General features: G+C 47.7%; 2 long non-coding RNA genes across 2 annotated transcripts; both read right to left on the bottom strand.

The window, feature by feature from the left end:
* Window positions 1–2,598: 2,598 nt before the first annotated feature.
* On the bottom strand, window positions 2,599–6,000 carry LOC120099122 (uncharacterized). The gene is made up of 3 exons (XR_005497987.2): window positions 5,797–6,000; window positions 3,936–4,046; window positions 2,599–3,549 (listed from the first exon to the last, which is right to left on the bottom strand). It is a non-coding gene; the product is annotated as an uncharacterized LOC120099122 (long non-coding RNA).
* A 3,034-nt stretch (window positions 6,001–9,034) lies between these two features.
* LOC120099120 (acetyl-CoA acetyltransferase, cytosolic-like) lies at window positions 9,035–16,290 on the bottom strand. Its single transcript, XR_010059085.1, has 4 exons — window positions 16,143–16,290; window positions 15,796–15,925; window positions 10,393–10,503; window positions 9,035–10,005 (listed from the first exon to the last, which is right to left on the bottom strand). It is a non-coding gene; the product is annotated as an acetyl-CoA acetyltransferase, cytosolic-like (long non-coding RNA).
* Between the last annotated feature and the right edge of the window lie 1,764 nt (window positions 16,291–18,054).

Genomic DNA, 18,054 nt, shown 5'->3' with positions numbered 1-18,054 from the left:
TTCCTTCAACGGGGGTCCCGTTCTCAGTTCAGTGGTTTTCTGCTGGCATTCGTCCATGTATTTGTTGTATTCTGGCTGTGTCTCTCAGGAGAGATCTACATCCGGTTCCTGTCGGCCTGCACTCCTTTGCTTCATACATCTTATTTAATTCGATGGATGTATAAGTATGGTCCACATGTGGGGCATGCTCTGAATGGGTGTTCCTTCTGACTTTGTTTTAAAGTTTGCCTCCCTATTCCCTGACAAGGGTATTCTTGTTCCCCTTTTCAAGAAGGACAGAACCATTCCCATTTTGGTCATCCCTCTTGAGTTTCATGTGTTCTGTGCACCTAGGGCAATTCAAGCATTTGGGCTAATATCCACATATCAATGAGTGCATACCATGAGTGTTTTTCTTTGAGTGGGTTACCTCGCTCAGGATGATATTTTCCAGTTCCCTCCATTTGTCTATGAGATTCTTAAAGGCATTGTTTTTTATGATGCTGGGCCTTTTACCCCAGAGCTTGGTCACACACAAATACACACACACACACACACACACACATACACACACACACACACACACACACATACATATATATGTGTATATTTACATGCATATATATTATCATTCCGAAAGGGGAAAATCTTACCAAATTTATTTCATTTATATCAATGTTTCTGGTTTTTGTTTGCCTGCATGCATGTATGTGCACCATGTGTGTTCCTAGTTCCCCAGGTAGGTCAGTAAAGGCACTGGATCCAATTGCTTCTGTTCCTTGAATGCTGGGATTAAAGCTGGGCACCACCATGACAGGCTTTAGCCTTACACTGTCATTACATAGTTACTTAACTCCAGACAAAGTGCAAGTGTAACTATTGAAAGCAGATGAAACCTTGGGTGTATACCATTATCTGAGAAAAAACGCTGACCAAGAAGGGCTTTGTCCCAGGTGAGGTCTATACTAATTAAAGATGAATCATCCTTGGTCTCATTTGTCTTGGAATGTTCCATTTACATCTTCCTTTTGCAGACTCCCTCTGGCTATTCTCCCCACACCCCACTCCCTCCCTCACAGGCAGGCTGTAGGACTCCAGGGTTCTGAAAGGACAGCCATTCTGCTTTGCTTCTGCACTTTCCTGCCTCTCCACTTCCTCTCTCTGGCCACTCCTCAGTCCCCCTTGTGGGCTTACTCTTTCCCTTACCCAATTCTGCAGCACCTCCCAGGGAAACATCATTCCACCCCATCACTTCAGTAACCACCCATCATGCTGACAACTCTGAAATCCTTTTACTCAACCTGCTTGTCTATGAGCAGGCTCATCCTCTCTATTTAAACTTCCTAGGACTGGAGTTCAATTCCCAGCACCCAGCACTGGCTTACAACCGCCTGTAATCTCTGGCTCCAGGAGCAGCCATTACCCTGGCTTTGTCAGGCACCTTATTCACATGGAGCCCACCCCACCATTTAAATAAAAAGGGGGCTGAGAGATCGCTCAGTAGTTGAGTACTAGTTTGTTGGGCCCTACCGTGGTGTTTCCCTCCCTCCTCGCTGAGCCTTTTAGCCTGATATAGCAAGAAGTTGTTCACACCCTTGAGAGCTGCTCTTAGCCCCTGATTTGGGCTGGGATTTCCATGGCCCCCTTCCTCCCCACCGAGCCTTCCAGCTTGTTGTGTAAGAAGTTGTTTGTGCCCCTGATTGGGCCTGGGACTTTCTACCACACAAACTTTTCCTGTTTTCCTGGTTAGGGATTTTCACCTGCCTTGTTGTTTTCCATGACTTTTCCCTCTGGTATATAAGGAGATCTCAGTAAAGTGTTGGTGGCACTCTCTGAAAATGGGTGACTCGTGTACGTGTTTTCTTTCAACCCGCCGACCTACGCACGACATTCACACACTGGCGGCTCAGGCACCAACACTAGTTGTTCTTGTAGAGGACAAGGGTTCAGTCCTAGCCCCCACATGGTGGCTCACCAGTCTGTTCCAGGGGGCTCCATGCTCACCTGTCTCCAATGTGCATACACAAACAGTGGAACACATCTTCACATGAATAAATCTTGGCCTATTTCTGTTAAATTTTTGTAGAACCGTATTGCATGTTCCTGAGGTAGAGGCACAACTTGTTCCTGATGTGTAGCCCTGGCCCCACAGGGACTGATAAGACTTCTTTTCATTAACTACAGGCTATGCAGTGACACATCTGTCTATGCAGGTTAGTGCACACTGTGTTGGCTGTTGTCCTGTTAGGGATGACCCTGCTCTGACTCCAGATGCTGGGACATTACTTGTGTAGGAACTTTCTACTCCCTGATGCTCTTAGGGGATTGCTGATGTGTATTTGTCCTGTCACCCGACCAGTCATTCATATGTGACACATGGCTTCAATAACTGACTTCTGCAATCTCTATTATAGTTTGATTATGATTTCCACAGCACATGTGACTACCCCCTCGAAGGTTCATCTGAGTAACATACGGCTTATCAGAAATGATCCCAAAGGGACCTCTCAGTAACATGCTGCAAACTAAGGCTTTTCTGTTGAAGCTGGCTGTCCTTACCACATCCTAAGCTCTGGCTTTGTTCCTGTTTTCTTGATCAAACTCACTGATGAGAAGCAATGCAAGGGAGGAAAGAGTTTATTTGGCTTTCAATTCCAGTCACAGTTCATCATTTTGGGGAAGTCAAGGTAGACGTTTGAAGCAATTACCGTCTGCCTGGTCAAGTGGAGAAATAAATGCACTGAAGGCGCTTGCTGTTCACTTTCCAACACCCAGAGGCACACTGGTTGGGACGGGCAATCTTCTGACTAGAATAGCTAGAATACCTACCCCACCACCTCAGCTTAGAAGAGGCCACTGAATCCAATTTCCATTACAGGATTGGTCTTGGTTTGATCAATGGGAAACCACAAGACAACAAGCAAGCAGGGGTGTTGACCGAAGAGCCTCAAGTTCAAACCAGAAGCCACATCCCCATTCCTTGAATGGATCATTTTGGGGACCCTGCATAATGGCACATGCGTTTAAATCGAGTACTCAGGCGGCACAGAAAGGTGGATCTCTGGGACTTCAAAACCTACATCATCTACAAAACGATTTTCAGGCTATATGATGAGACCCTGACTCAAAAACAAACAAACAAACAAATCAATGATCAGAGAAAATTATACCCGGAAAGCAAAGACAATAAACATGGAAATTATGAAACTGTCGTTCACTCTGGAGCCCTTGATGATTGACTGGATTTCCCCTTTTTATAACAGTGTCAAGTGCAATGTCTCAACGTCTTAGCCTTGGGTGTCTCACACTAAAGTACAGCAAGCTGACCACCTGGGTCACTTTGGTCATCTGGTCTCACATTCTGTTTAGTGTTTTAATGAGAACTGTAAGGGTGGTGGCTCATCCTCTCTGAACACACATTGCCATCCCCATCCCACCCCCAGTGCACAGGGCTGCAACACCACGAGTCCCACCCACTCTCTCCAGGGTGTGTAACAAGGTCACTAGAATCCTACAGCCAGATGCTCCCAGAGGATGTCCCAAGGCAATGGCTCCTCCATCGATGTTCACCTGTAGAGAAGAAGAGCTTTAAGTCTTAAGTCAGTCCTCTGAACACAGGCTCATACCTGTTTTATCTCACCCCACCCTACCCCCAATGTTATGCTAGCAAACTATCCTTTCAAACCCAGCTTTCACTGTAAACCTTAGGAAGAAGCAATGCCTGTGTGACACCTGCTGCCTCCCTGTTTCTAGAATGTTCCACTGATTCTGATGTGACCTAACACACTCAGTTCCTTGCTGTGAAAAGCAACAAAAACCCAACTGAAAATTAACTTGTGCTTGTTCAATTCTAGCCAAGGTGAGCAGTCATGGGGAATGACCTCATTTCTTATACTTCACAGCTCTAAACATGGACCGTGCAAGCTCATGGGCAAACACAGCTTCACGTTGGTTACCTTCTCGGGGCTTAATCCAAGTTCTGTAGCTATTGCTGCAGACACTGCTGCAAAGGCTTCATTGATTTCAAACACGTCAACATCCTCCAGGGACCAGCCTGCCTTTGCAACCTACAGGAACGGTTAAGGGAGGCCAAACCATTCATTAGTAAGAAAATTCTGCTTGAGTTGCTGGAGAGATGATTCACTGTTAACAACACTTGATGCTCTATCATGAGGACCAAACCTCAGATCCCATGCTCACCTGTAACTCAGTTCTATGGTATCACACACCCTCTTGTGGCCTCCATGGGTACAAGTGTGTGCGAGTGTGTGCATGCACACAATATTAATTTAAATGAAGAAAATATATACATAATATACTCCTCAAAGACACACCTCTTGTAGGAAACTGCCACTGTGAGTCTGGGTGTTCCATGGTGGCCTGTGGCTCTAAGGCAGCCTGCACAGTGTTTCCTCATGAGGACCACTGTCAGTATGGAGGGCTCCTTCATGCTCCCTTCAACACACAGTTCCCTCAGCGAACTGATTCCATTCAAAAGGTGGCTGACGTTCTCTAGGCAGATGTGGGGACGCACACAACAGGCATGCACGCGCACACACAAACACACACACACACACACACACACACACACACACACCCATGTATAATAGCAACACTTTAGAAGCTCAGGTAGGGCAGCTGTCTACATTAAGGCTAGCCTGGGCTATAGAGCAAGCCTCAGCCTCAAAACCAAAAGAATGCATGCTAAAAGTCCCTTAGGTCTAACTGTTCCACTGTTATGTGCAGTTAATACAGCACACTGGATCTGACTTAGAAGGATCTGGAAGCTGCAGAGATGGCAGGCAGCACTAGCTGCTCTTCTAGGGACCCAGGTTTGGTTCCCTCACACTCACATAGAGGCTCCTAATACAGACCACAACTCCAGACCCAGGGGATCCGACACCTCCCCTGACACACAGGGGATCGCAACATCTATGCAATCACAACACCTATGCATAGAAAATATGATGTAAAACAGCTGACATGGGGCTGAAGAGATGGCTCAGTAGGTAAAGTGCAAATGTTCTGAGGTCAGCCCAAAACCAACTAAAACAACAGCAGCAGCAACAAAAAGAACAGCACAGAGCATGGTGGTCAAGGGCTCTGCTGCAGCCTCACTTGCAGCTCTAGCACAGTGTCAGGCCCTCACACTTTTCTCGACTGTGTGACATTTTAGGGGTATGTGGAGAATTATACATACTTTCCCGTGCATCAGGCTGGCCCTGCTCCTAACAATGCAAAGGCGGTCACACCACTGGTCTAAAATCACTCAGGAAAACGTTCATAAGGAAGCTTTGACTTCAGCTACAGGAAGGAGGAGGGACAGAAAGAATCCTAGCACAGGGAACTCCAAAGCAATGTGTGGTGGTGGTGGTGGTGGTGGTGATAGGGTGTGGGAGAGCCAATAAATGTTCTGTTTCTAATGAACCAGACCTGTCCTGGGCTATTGAAGAGTCACCTGCGGTCAAAACGTGTCCAAATATGACCTCGAACACCTCTTCCAGAGCCACCTTGGCCCTCTACAGGACTTCTTTGATGACAGTTGTCCCCAGGTCGTGGACAGGCACGGTGGACAGGCCACCACTGAAGGAACCTCTAATGGAATGGGGAAGTGGGAAGGCACCTGAACCAAGAGTCCCCTGAGGACCACGGAGGGGGAGGATTTGACCAGATGCAATGTGGACTTTAAATCAGCGCTGTGCCAAGCCCACAGCTTCCCAGAGCCGGAGTTCAGACCACCAATACCTGCCACCACACGGGCAGCGGACTGTTGGCCTGGTTCTCTGTGTACGTGTAGGGTGCCTCCGGGACACTGACCTATGGCGGTACCAGACTCCGAGACGATGATCACCAGGTCGGATCTTCTGTTCATCCTGCTACTCCACAGGCATCTGCACAGCTCTGGCTGCACTTGAAGGAAACTTTGCAGAGTCTGAGCTGAGCAGGAGAGGAGCCTAAGGCAGCCCCTGCCCGCCCCTGCGGGCCCCTGCCCGCCCCTGCTGGCCGTGCCCGCCCCTCCCCGCCCCCTGCCCGCCCCTGCCTGCCCCCTGACCACCCCTTCCCGCCCCTGTCCGCCCCTGCCCACCAATCCCCACCACTCCCCGCCTCTGCCCGCCCCTGCCTCGCTCTCCCTGCCACTCCCTGCCACTACACAGCCCATGCTGGGCCCTGCCTGCCACGGCCCTCCCCCTAGCCCCTCCCCACACCTCCCTGCTCCTCCCAGCTCCCTGCTTAGTAGCTCCCAGGAATCCCACTCTTCCTGCAGAGAGCAAGGCAGTGAACAGGGTGTCCACAGTCTAGGAGGGGGTCTTAGGATGTGTCATAGATAGTTTAGAGGTCCGGGGTAGGGTAGGGCCCTGGATGTTCCGGATGTGTAGATTACAAAGGGCAAGATCAGCGCTCCGAAGGCTGAGGTATTGGGAGAAGACACAGGCTGTGGACTTTGAATGCTTCCTTGCAACACACCTGGAATCTTTCTTTCGACCCCCTTGTCGTCTGTTTTGGTGTATTTTCGAAGCAGAGAGGATGACTAAAAGTGTACCTCAGAGTTAGCCGGGACTGGATTTCCCTGGCTAGAATTCCTGAACATGTCACAAGCCAGAAGGAGCAGGATACAGTGTCTGTCAGTTCTCAGGGACTTTGAGATTCCTCCAAGGGTGCCGGGGCACTGTCAGGGGACAACCCTGGGGAACGTGGATGGAAGGTGATCTGAAGACCGTGTCCATGAAAGGACACTGAGGGCTACGGATCGCTGCTGTGTAAAACACCTGCGGCCAAAGTCACACCTTTTCTGGACTTCTAATCACCTCTACCTTGCTAGAAATGGGTCCTCCCACAAACGGTTCACATAATCCACAGGATGTGGGCATGCAAAAAGTTATTTCTGCAGAGGGCACACAATTACCGAAAAAACCCTACAGGCTGTGGTGAGGCTGAGCTTTTTTTTTTTTTTTTTTTTTTTTTTTTATCTTTATTGACTTGAGTATTTCTTATTTACATTTCGATTGTTATCCCCTTTCCTGGTTTCCGGGCCAACATCCTCCTAACCCTTCCCCCTCCCATTCTATATTGGTGTTCCCCTCCCCCCAACAATGACGTTCACTGGGGGTTCAGTCTTAGCAGGATCAAGGGCTTCCCCTTCCACTGGTGCTCTTACTAGGATATTCATTGCTACCTATGAGGTTGGAGCCCAGGGTCAGTCCATGTGTAGTCTTTTGGTAGTGGCTTAGTCCCTGGAAGCTCTGATTGCTTGGCATTGTTGTTCATATGGGGTCGTGAACCCTTTAAACTCTTTCAGTCCTTTCTCTGATTCCTTCAACAGGGGTCCCGTTCTCAGTTCAGTGCTTTGCTGCTGGCATTCACCTATGTATTTGCTATATTCTGGCTGTGTCTCTCAGGAGAGATCTATATCCGGTTCCTGTCGGCCTGCACTTCTTTGCTTCATACATCTTATTAAATGGGTGGCTGTATATGTATGGGCCACATGTGGGGCAGACTCTCAATGGGTGTTCCTTCTGCCTCTGTTTTAAACTTTGCCTTCCTATTCCCTGACAAGGGTATTCTTCTACCCCTTTTAAAGAAGGAGTGAAGCATTCCCATTTTGGTCATCCCTCTTGAGTTTCATGTGTTCTGTGCATCTAGGGCAATTCAAGCATTTGGGCTAATAGCCACTTATCAGACAGTACATATCATGTGTGTTTTTCTTTGATTGGGTTACCTCACTCAGGATGATATTTTCCAGTTCTATCCATTTGCCTATGAATTTAACAAAGTCATTGTTTTTGATGACGCTGGGCCTTTTACCCAAGAGCTTAGGCACACACACACACACACACACACACGTACATATATATGTGTATATATACATGAATATATATTATTTTTCCCAAAGAGAACAATCTTACCAAATGTATTTCATGTATATCGATGTTTCTGGTTTTTGTTTGCCTGCATGTAGGGAGCGGCTAAAGATGGCGCCGACATCCGGTGGTTGTTGGTGATAAACACCTGCAATGCGCATGTGTTGGCATTTCTCTGGCATCTACAAGGCCAGCGTGATATTCATGCTAATAAAGTATTTCATACTCTACCAATCCCCAGAGGACAAGTTTACAGCCACAGTCTGTCTTGTATATAAGGCGAGTGCCTTTGTTCCTCGTGGTCCCCCGTATCAAGAATGAGGTGTTCCTGCAATAAAAGCTGTTGAGAAGAATCCAACAGTGTTGCGTCTTCCTTGCTGGTCGAGGTGGGCGCATCACCTGCACGCATGTATGTGCACCATGTGTGTTCCTAGCTCCCCAGGTAGGTCAGAAAAAGGCACGGGATCCTTGGAATGGAGTTAGGATGGTTTTGAGTCACCATGTGGAGGCTGAGAACTAACTTAGGTCCCAACAATTCAATTTTTTCTCTTCCTTTCTCTCTCTCTCTCTCTCTCTCTCTCTCTCTCTCTCTGTCTGTCTGTCTGTCTCTCTCTCTCTCTCTCTCTCTCTCTCTCTCTGTCTGTCTGTCTGTCTCTCTCTCTCTCTCTCTCTCTCTCTCTCTCTCTCTCCCTCTCTCTCTCTCTCTCTCCCTTTCAGACATGACTTCATAATGTAAGCCTTAGCTGACCTACATATAAGTCACTATGTAGGTCAGGTTGGCCTGGAAATTGATATCCACTTGCTTCTATTCCTTGTCCTGTTAGGGATGCCCCGCTCTGACTCCAGCTGCTCAGACATTACTTGGGAAGGAACTTTCTACTCCGTGATACACTTAGGGGATTGCTGTCGTGTATTTAGCCTGTCCCCAACCAGTCATGCAGATGTGACACATGGCTTCAATAACCGACTTCTGCAATCTCTCTCTATTATACTTTGCTTATGATTTCCACAGTACATGTGATACCCCCTTGCAGGTTCATCTGAGTAACATACGGCTTATCAGAAATGATCCCAAAGGGACCTCTCAGTAACATGCTGCACACTAAGGCTTTTCTGTTGAAGCTGACTGTCCTTACCACATCTTACACTCTGGCTTTGTTTCTGTTTTCATGATCAAACTCAGTGATGAGAAGCAATGCAAGGGAGGAGAGAGTTTATTTAGCTTTCAATTCCAGTCACAGTTCATCATTTTGGGGAAGCCAAGGTAGACGTTTGAAGCAAGTACCATCGCTCTGGTCAAGCACAGAAACAAATGCATGGAAGGCGCTTGCAGCTCACTTTCCAACAACCCAGAGGCACACTGGTTGGGACGGCCAATCTTCTGACTAGAGTAGCTAGAATGCCTACCCCACCACCTCAGCTTAGAAGAGGCCACTGAATCCAATTTCCATTACAGGATTGGTCTTGGTTTGATCAACGGGAAACCACAATACAACAAGCAAGCAGGGGTGTTTGAGCGAAGAGCCTGAAGTTCAAACCAGAAGCCACATCCCCATTCCTTGAATGGATCATTTTAGGGCCCTGCATAATGGCGCATGCGTTTAATTTGAGTACCCAGGAGGCACAGAAAGGTGGATCTCTGGGAATTCAAAGCCAACCTCATCTACAAAATGATTTCCAGGCTATATGATGAGACCCTGACTAAAAAACAAACAAACAAACAAACAATCAAACAAATCAATGATCAGAGAACATTATACCCAGAAAGCAAAGACAATAAACATGGAAATTATGAAACTGTCGTTCACTCTGGAGCCCTTGATGACTGACTGGATTTCCCTGTTTTAACAGTGTCAAGTGCAGTGTCTCAACGTCTTAGCCTTGGGTGTCTCACACTAAAGTACAGCAAGCTGTCCACCTGGGTGCCTGTCCTCACTTTGGTCCTCTGGACTCACGTTCTGTTTAGTGTTTTAATGAGAACTGTAAGGGTGGTGGCTCACCCTCTCTGAACACACATTGCCATCCCCATCCCACCCCCAGTGCACAGGACTGCAACACCACAAGTCCCACGCACTCTCTCCAGGGTGTGTAACAAGGTCACTAGAATCCTACAGCCAGATGCTCCCAGAGGATGTCCCAAGGCAATGGCTCCTCCATCGATGTTCACCTGTAGAGATGAAGAGCTTTAAGTCTTAAGTCAGTCCTCTGAACACAGGCTCATACCTGTTTTGTCTTACCCCACCCTACCCCCCAGTGTGATGCTAGCAAACTATCCTTTCAAACCCAACTTTCACTGTAAACCTTAGGAAGAAGCAATGCCTGTGTGACACCTGCTGCCTCCCTGTTTCTAGACTGTTCCACTGATTCGGATGTGACCTAACACACTCAGTTCCTTGCTGTGAAAAGCAACAAAAACCCAACTGAAAATTAACTTGTGCTTGTTCATCTCTAGCCAAGGTGAGCGGTCATGGGGAATGACCTCATTTCTTATACTTCACAGCTCTAAACACGGAGTGTGCAAGCTCATGGGCAAACACAGCTTCACGTTGGTTACCTTCTCGGGGTTTAATCCAAGTTCTGTAGCTATTGCTGCAGACACTGCTGCAAAGGCTTCATTGATTTCAAACACGTCAACATCCTCCAGGGACCAGCCTGCCTTTGCAACCTACAGGAACGGTTAAGGGAGGCCAAACCATTCATTACTAAGAAAATTCTACCTGAGTTGCTGGAGAGATGGTTTACTGTTAACAACACTTGATGCTCTATCATCAGGACCAAACCTCAGATCCCATGCTCACCTGTAACTCAGTTTTATGGTATCACACACCCTCTTTTGGCCTCCATGGGTACAAGTGTGTGCGTGTGTGTGCATGCACACAATGTTAATTTAAATGAAGAAAATATATACATAATATACTCCTCAAAGACACACCTCTTGTAGGAAACTGCCACTGTGAGGCTGGTTGTTCCATGATGGCCTATGGCTCTAAGGCAGCCTGCACAGTGTTTCCTCAGCAGGACCACTGTCAGTATGGAGGGCTCCTTCATGGGCCCTGCAACACACAGTTCCCTCAGTGAACTGATTCCATTCAAAAGGTGGCTGACGTTCTCTAGGCAGATGTGGGGACGCACACAACACGCGTGCATGCACACACAACATCCACGCACACACACACACACACACACACACACACACACACACACACACACACACACCCCTACCTATAATAGCAGCACTTTAGAAGCTCAGGCAGGGAAGTTTTCTACATTAAGGCTAGCCTGGGCTATAGAGCAAGCCTCAGCCTCAAAACCAAAAGAATGCATGCTAAAAGTCCTTTAAGTCTAACTGTTCCACTGTTATGTGCAGTTAATACAGCACACTGGATCTGACTTAGAAGGATCTGGAAGCTGCAGAGATGGCAGGCAGCACTAGCTGCTCTTCTAGGGACCCAGGTTTGGTTCCCTCACACTCACATGGAGGCTCCTAATACAGACCACAACTCCAGACCCAGGGGACCCGACACCTCCCCTGACACACAGGGGATCGCAACATCTATGCAAACACAACACCTATGCATAGAAAATATGATGTAAAACAGCTGACATGGGGCTGACGAGATGGCTCAGTAGGTAAAGTGCAAATGTTCTGAGCTCAGCCCAAACCCAACTAAAACAACAACAGCAGCAACAAAAAGAACAGCACAGAGCATGGTGGAGCACCTATGACCACACTGCTGAAGGCTGGGAAGGGCAGACCTCTGGAGCCTGAGAAACTGCCTGTAACTCCACGTCCAGGGGACTTAAAACCCTCTTTTGGCCTTCACAGGCATCCTTACACATATGTGCATACATATACGTGCACTCACACTTGCATGTGTGCACATACACAAACATACACACACAAACACGCAGGCACACACACACACACGCACACACACATACACACGAACACATACACACACACACACACACACACACACACACACACACACACACACTAAAGAAATAAATAAAAATGGGCAGCGACAGTTGGATCTCCGTCAATTCTAGGTCTGCATGGTGAGTTCCAGGACAGCCAAGGCTTTACACTAAGATCCCATCTTTACAAAGAAACAAAAATATCTGAAAATCAAAGGCCCCTCCAAACCAAACCACTGCTTGCTGACGGACACAGAAGCATCATTTTTAAACCAAAACTTCTTACTCCTTGTCTCTAAAGTCTCATGTTAATATCATAATATAAAATACCGTGCCACTTTAAAAGTTCAAAGTCAATAAAAGTTGTAGTGTGTTGGAAGTCTCTTTAACAGTCCAAAGCCACTTAACAGTGGATGTCTACAAGATAAAAATAAAAAGCAAATTTTATACTTAAATATTCTTGCTGGGTAGGGTGGCACAAGCCTTTAATCCCAGCAGAAAGAGAAAGAAGGATTTCTTTGAATTCCAAGACTACAAGGGCCATGTAAAGAGATTCTGTGTCAAAAAAATATATATGCTTTAAAGTATTCTTATCCCAAAAGGGAAGAACTTGGACATTAAAAAAATAATAATAAAATGAATTCACACTTAAGCAAAACTCAAAATCCAACAGTACAAATTAAAGTGGATAGTTTAGGGCCAGACAGCCTTCTGGGACACAAAATCCTTGAGCGGTCCACAGCCCTGCCACTCACTGCACACAATTTTCTGCTTCTTTCAGACATTTGCGAATCTGCAGTTCCCATCGATGGTCATCCTACAGTCCCGGCATCTCCAATATCCTGGAGCCTCCATACCATCTGAGGCTTCCCCTTCAGCCTCTCAAGCCGTTCTGCGAAGACCCTGACCCTGCGACCAGGTGCCAAGCCTCGCGTGCTCTCCTTGATTCCCTTCAAAACTAGAACCAGATGACCCTCATAGATTGCCAAGTTTGGTTTGCAGCACAAGATGCGGCCTGGCCTCAGCTTTGTGCCGTCTCTAGGGAGCCTTTCTTATTGTCCTAATGAACCGCAGAAAGTTTCATCTCTCAGTGGAGCAGTTAATGAAGCTGACTCTTCAGCCCCATCCTAAACAGCAAACAGAATCTCAGTCAGAATATCACAGGGAAAGCCCAGGCCCAATTCATGGTAAACTCCTTCACCCCTCTCTGAAATCCCAGAAATCAGGCACCCACAGTCCACGGTTCCTATAGTATCACTGTTTTCCAAGCTTCCACTAAAATGGCCCTGGACGTGCTGTAAATAGCAAGGTGTTTCCCAGCCTACGGTCCCAAAGTCTCTCACATTTCTCTTAGAAGACATGGTCAGCGTTTGCACAGCAACAAACCTGTTCCTGATACCAACTTCTGTTCCAGTCAACAAGCTCTCTGATGCAGTGATAATGTGCCTGAAGGATTTAGGGAAGAAAATGCTTATGGGCTTTATGTATCTGACTGTAGTCGTTATTTTTTAATCCATCTCTGTCTTTGCTCGGGTTTCTATTGCTGTGGTGAGACACCATGACCAAAAACAACCAAGTTGGGGGGGAAAGGGCTTATTTGGCTTACACTTCCACTTGGCTGTACATCACCAAGGGAGTCAGGACAGGAACTCACACACGGACTGCGGTTAGTGACCGCTCAGTTTCCTTGTTCCTTTATTAGCTGGAGATGGTAAGATCCACATAGCCTGAGGTTAAGGGACGCAATGAGAGGAAAGTGCCTGGCAAGATGCTTTATAAGACTGTAAAGGACACGCTTAACGGGTCTTCAGTGAACACTCTCACGTCCTGTCATGACTACGTGAGCAGTTCCACAGAAGCCAGTGAGATGGGGAAAAAGTAACAGAGTGACACCAGGTTTGATGGTGAATGTCCACAATCCCAGCACTTGGGCAGCAGAGGCAGAGCACTGAGAGCTTAAAAGGCTATCATCCAAGTTACTCATTAACCTTCGATTCTACGTCAACAACAACAACAACAAAATCCTATGCTGGAGAGACAATTCCCTGGGTGAGGAAGGAGGACGGCACTGCCACTGAGCAGATGACCTGAGTTCAGTTCCGGGACACGCACTGTGTGTTGTTGGGGGGCGAGGGGTGGAGTGGGAAGTGGGATGGTGGGAGGGGAGAACCAACTCCCACAACTTGTCCTTCAACTCCCATACACGCTTTGTAGCATCCCTCAAAATAAATAAATAGGGCTGGAGAGATGGCTCGGTGGTTAAGAGCCCTGTCTGCTCATCCAGAGATCCTGACTTCAATTCCCAGTAGCCACATGGTGGCTCACAACCATCTGTAGTGGGATCTGATGCCCTCTTCTGGTGAGTCTGAAGACAGCAACAGTGTACTCACATATATAAAAGTAAATAAATCTTAAATAGATTAGTAAATGTAATTTAAATATTCTAACAAGAAAAATATCAAAAGCAAACTCCAAGACTGAAAACAACACGAGAAAATACAGGTTAACTAAGAACTCACCTTCTCACAATCAGCAATGACCCAAAACACAAAACTTCTTTTTCTTACAGGGGTGGGGATTAAACTCAAGCTTTGTGTGTGCTGAGAAAGCTCTCTACAGTGTCACCGCCAGCCTCTCTCTCCCTCCTCTGTCCCTTCTTTTCTTCTATAACAAAGAGGCTGGCTAGCTCAGGCTGGCCTCAATCTCATAAAGCTCACATCTTAGACTGCAGAGTGCTGGGGTTACAGCCATGGACCTCCACTCGGGAGATATTGAACTTTCTGGACGCTGAAATGATACCACTGTGGACCTCCTGTGTCAGATATTATTCAAAGTGCAGATGTATAACAAGGTTAGGTGAATGTTAAAGACTGCCTAGCCCCTTCACATGAGACACACACGACTTATTTCATGTACAAAATCATACAAATTTTGTATCAACTTCAGCCTACATATGTAAGATGAAATTCACTAAATGAAATTTCTGTGCAGAACTGGGTTCCAGCCAATTATTTGCATCATCTATATATTTAAATTATATCCAATCAACATATACTTAAGATTTAATATATACTGAAATAAAAATACGTCGGGGGTTATAAAATCTAAAATAAGAACCTTTCCAAATATAGAACATTCAGAGGCTTGAACACATGGCTCAGTGGTTAGGAGCGCTGGCTGCTCTTGGGGTTTGATTCCCAGCACCCACACAGCAGCTCACAACAACAACCATCTGTAACTCCAGTTCCAGGAAACCCAATGTCCTCTTCCAGCTTTTGCCAGCACCAGGCAGGCAAGTGGTATATGCAAGACATATGTGCAGGCAAAGCACCCATCTAAACCATACAGGATATCCAACTGACATGCATACAAATGGTCTGGGACAGAAGAAGAGCAGAAGTTGGTATTGAATGTTAACAATATTCTCTACAGTTGATTCAAATGTGAGCTGAGAGAGCACAGGGCAGGGCAAGAGAGTGAACTCATGACCACATGCACGCTAACCACACACTTCACCCTTGAGCTACACACCCAGGTCCCAAATCGATTATCAACAGGAACTGACCACAGTAGTCACTGCTCTACAAACCCAGGAGAAATCAGAGGTAAGATGAAGCATTCTTCCTCCAGAGAGTCCCCCAGGAGTGAGGGACAGCCTATCTCATGACAAGTGGACAAGGGTTCTGCTGCAGCCTCACTTGCAGCTCTAGCACAGTGTCAGGCCCTCACACTTTTCTTGACTGTGTGACATTTTAGGGGTATGTGGAGAATTATGCATACTTTTCTGTGCATCAGCCTGGCCCTGCTCCTAACAATGCAAAGGCGGTCACACCCCTGGTCTAAAATCACTCAGGGAAAACGTTCATAAGGAAGCTTTGACTTCAGCTACAGGAAGGAGGAGGGACAGAAAGAATCCTAGCAGAGAGAACTCCAAAGCAATGTGTGGTGGTGGTGGTGGTGGTGGTGATAGGGTGTGGGAGAGCCAATAAATGTTCTGTTTCTAATGAAGCTGACCTTTCCTGGTCTATTGAAGAGTTACCTGCGGTCAAAACGTGTCCGCCTCGGACACCTCTTCAGTAGCCACCTTGGCCCTCTGCAGAACTTCTTTGATGACAGTTGTCCCCAGGTTGTGGACAGGCATGGTGGACAGGGCACCATTGAAGGAACCTCTAAAGGAATGGGGACGAGGGAAGGCATCCTGAGGCCCACGGAGGGAGTGGATGGTACCAGATGCAGTGGGGACTTTAAATCAGCGCTTTGCCAAGCCCAGGGCTTCCCAGACCACCAATACCTGCCACTACATGGTGACAGATGAACCATCATGAATGCAAGGGGGCAGGTGGCCGGGTTCTCTGCGCACCTGTGAGGTGCCTCCCGGACACTCACCAATGGCGGTACGAGCCTCGAGATGATGACCACCAGGTTGGATCTTCTGTTCATCCTGCTACTCCACACGCATCTGCACAGCTCTGGCTGCAGTTGAAGAAAACTGCAGAGTTGGAGCTGAGAAGGAGAGGAGCCTAAGGCCGCCCCTGCCCGCCCCTGCCCGCCCCCTGCGCTCCCCGGCCCGCCCCCTCCCCGCCCCTGCCGGCCCCTGCCCGCCCCTGCCGGCCCCTGCCCGCCCCTGCCGGCCCCTGCCCGCCCCTTCCGGCCCCGCCACGCCCCTGCGTGCCCCTGCACGCCCCCGGCCCGCCCCTCTCCGCCACTGCCCGGCCCTCCCCGGCCCTCCCCGCCCCTCCCTGCTCCTCCTTGCTCCTCCCTGCTCCCTGCTTAGCAGCTACCTGACTCCCACTCTTCCTAGGGAGAGCAAGGCAGTGAACAGGGTGTCCACAGTCTAGGAGGGGGTCTTAGGATGTGTCATAGTTTAGAGGTCCGGGGTGGGGTAGGGTCCTGGAGGTTCCGGATGTGTAGATTACAAAGGGCACGATCAGCGCGCAGAAGGCTGAGGTGTTGGGAGAAGACACAGGCTGTGGACTTTGAACGGTTCCTTGCAACACACCTGGACTCTCTCTTTGGACCCCCTAGTCGTCTGTTTTGGTGTATTTTTTTTTTTTTTTTGGTTCTTTTTTTCGGAGCTGGGGACCGAACCCAGGGCCTTGCGCTTCCTAGGTAAGCGCTCTACCACTGAGCTAAATCCCCAGCCCTGTTTTGGTGTATTTTCGAAGCAGAGAGGATGACTAAAAGTGTACCTCAGAGTTAGCCGGGACTGGAATGCCCTGGCTAGAATTCCTGAACATGTCACAAGCCAGAAGGAGCAGGATGCAGTGTCTGTCAGTTCTCAGGGACTTTGAGATTCCTGCAGGGTGCCGGGGCACTGTCAGGGGACAACCCTGGGGAACGTGGGTGGAAGGAGATCTGAAGACCGTGTCCATGAAAGGACACTGAGGGCTACGGATCGCTGCTGTGTAAAACACCTGCGGCCAAAGTCACACCTTGTCTGCACTTCTAATTACCTCTACCTTGCTAGAAATGGGTCCTCCCACAAACGGTTCACATGATCCACAGGATGTGGGCAAGCAAAAAGTTATTCCTGCAGAGGGCACACAACTACACTAAAGACTACTGGCTGTGGTGAGGCTAGGCTTTTTACTCCAGAGCTTGGCCACACACACACACACACACACACACACACACACGTGCATATATAAATGCATATATATTATTTTTCCCAAAGGGAAAAATCTAACCAAATTTATTTCATGTCTATCAATATTCCTGCTTTTTGTTTGCCTGCATGCATGTATGTGCACCATGTGTGTTCCTAGTTCCCCAGGTAGGTCAGAAAAAGGCACTTGATCCTTGGAATGGAGTTAGGATAGTGTTGAGTCACCATGTGGAGGCTGGGAACTATCTTAGTTGCAAAAAAATTTAATTTTTCTCTTCCTTCCCCCCCCCACTCTCTCTCTCTTTCAGACATGACTTGATAATGTAACTTTTAGCTGACCTATATATAAGTCATTATGTAGGTCAGGTTGGCCTGGAACTCAAGAGATCCACTTGCTTCTATTCCTTGAATGCTGGGATTAAACCTGGGCACCACCATGACAGGCTTTAGCCTTACACTGTCATGACATAGTTACCTAACTCCAGGCAAAGTGCAAGTGTAACTTTTGAAAGCAGATGGAACCTTGGGCTTATACCATTATCTGAGAAAAAAACGCTGACCAAGAAGGGCTTTTGCCAGTTGAGGTCTTTTCTAATTAAAGAGGAAACATCCTTGGTCTCATTTGTCTTGTAATGTTCCATTTACATCTTCCTTTTGCAGACTCCCTCTGGCTATTCTCCCCACAAGCCACTC

Source organism: Rattus norvegicus, chromosome 1, assembly GCF_036323735.1.
Source record: "Rattus norvegicus strain BN/NHsdMcwi chromosome 1, GRCr8, whole genome shotgun sequence".
In the NCBI taxonomy this organism is placed as follows: Eukaryota; Metazoa; Chordata; class Mammalia; order Rodentia; family Muridae; genus Rattus; species Rattus norvegicus.
This window is presented reverse-complemented; position numbering and strand designations above follow the sequence as displayed.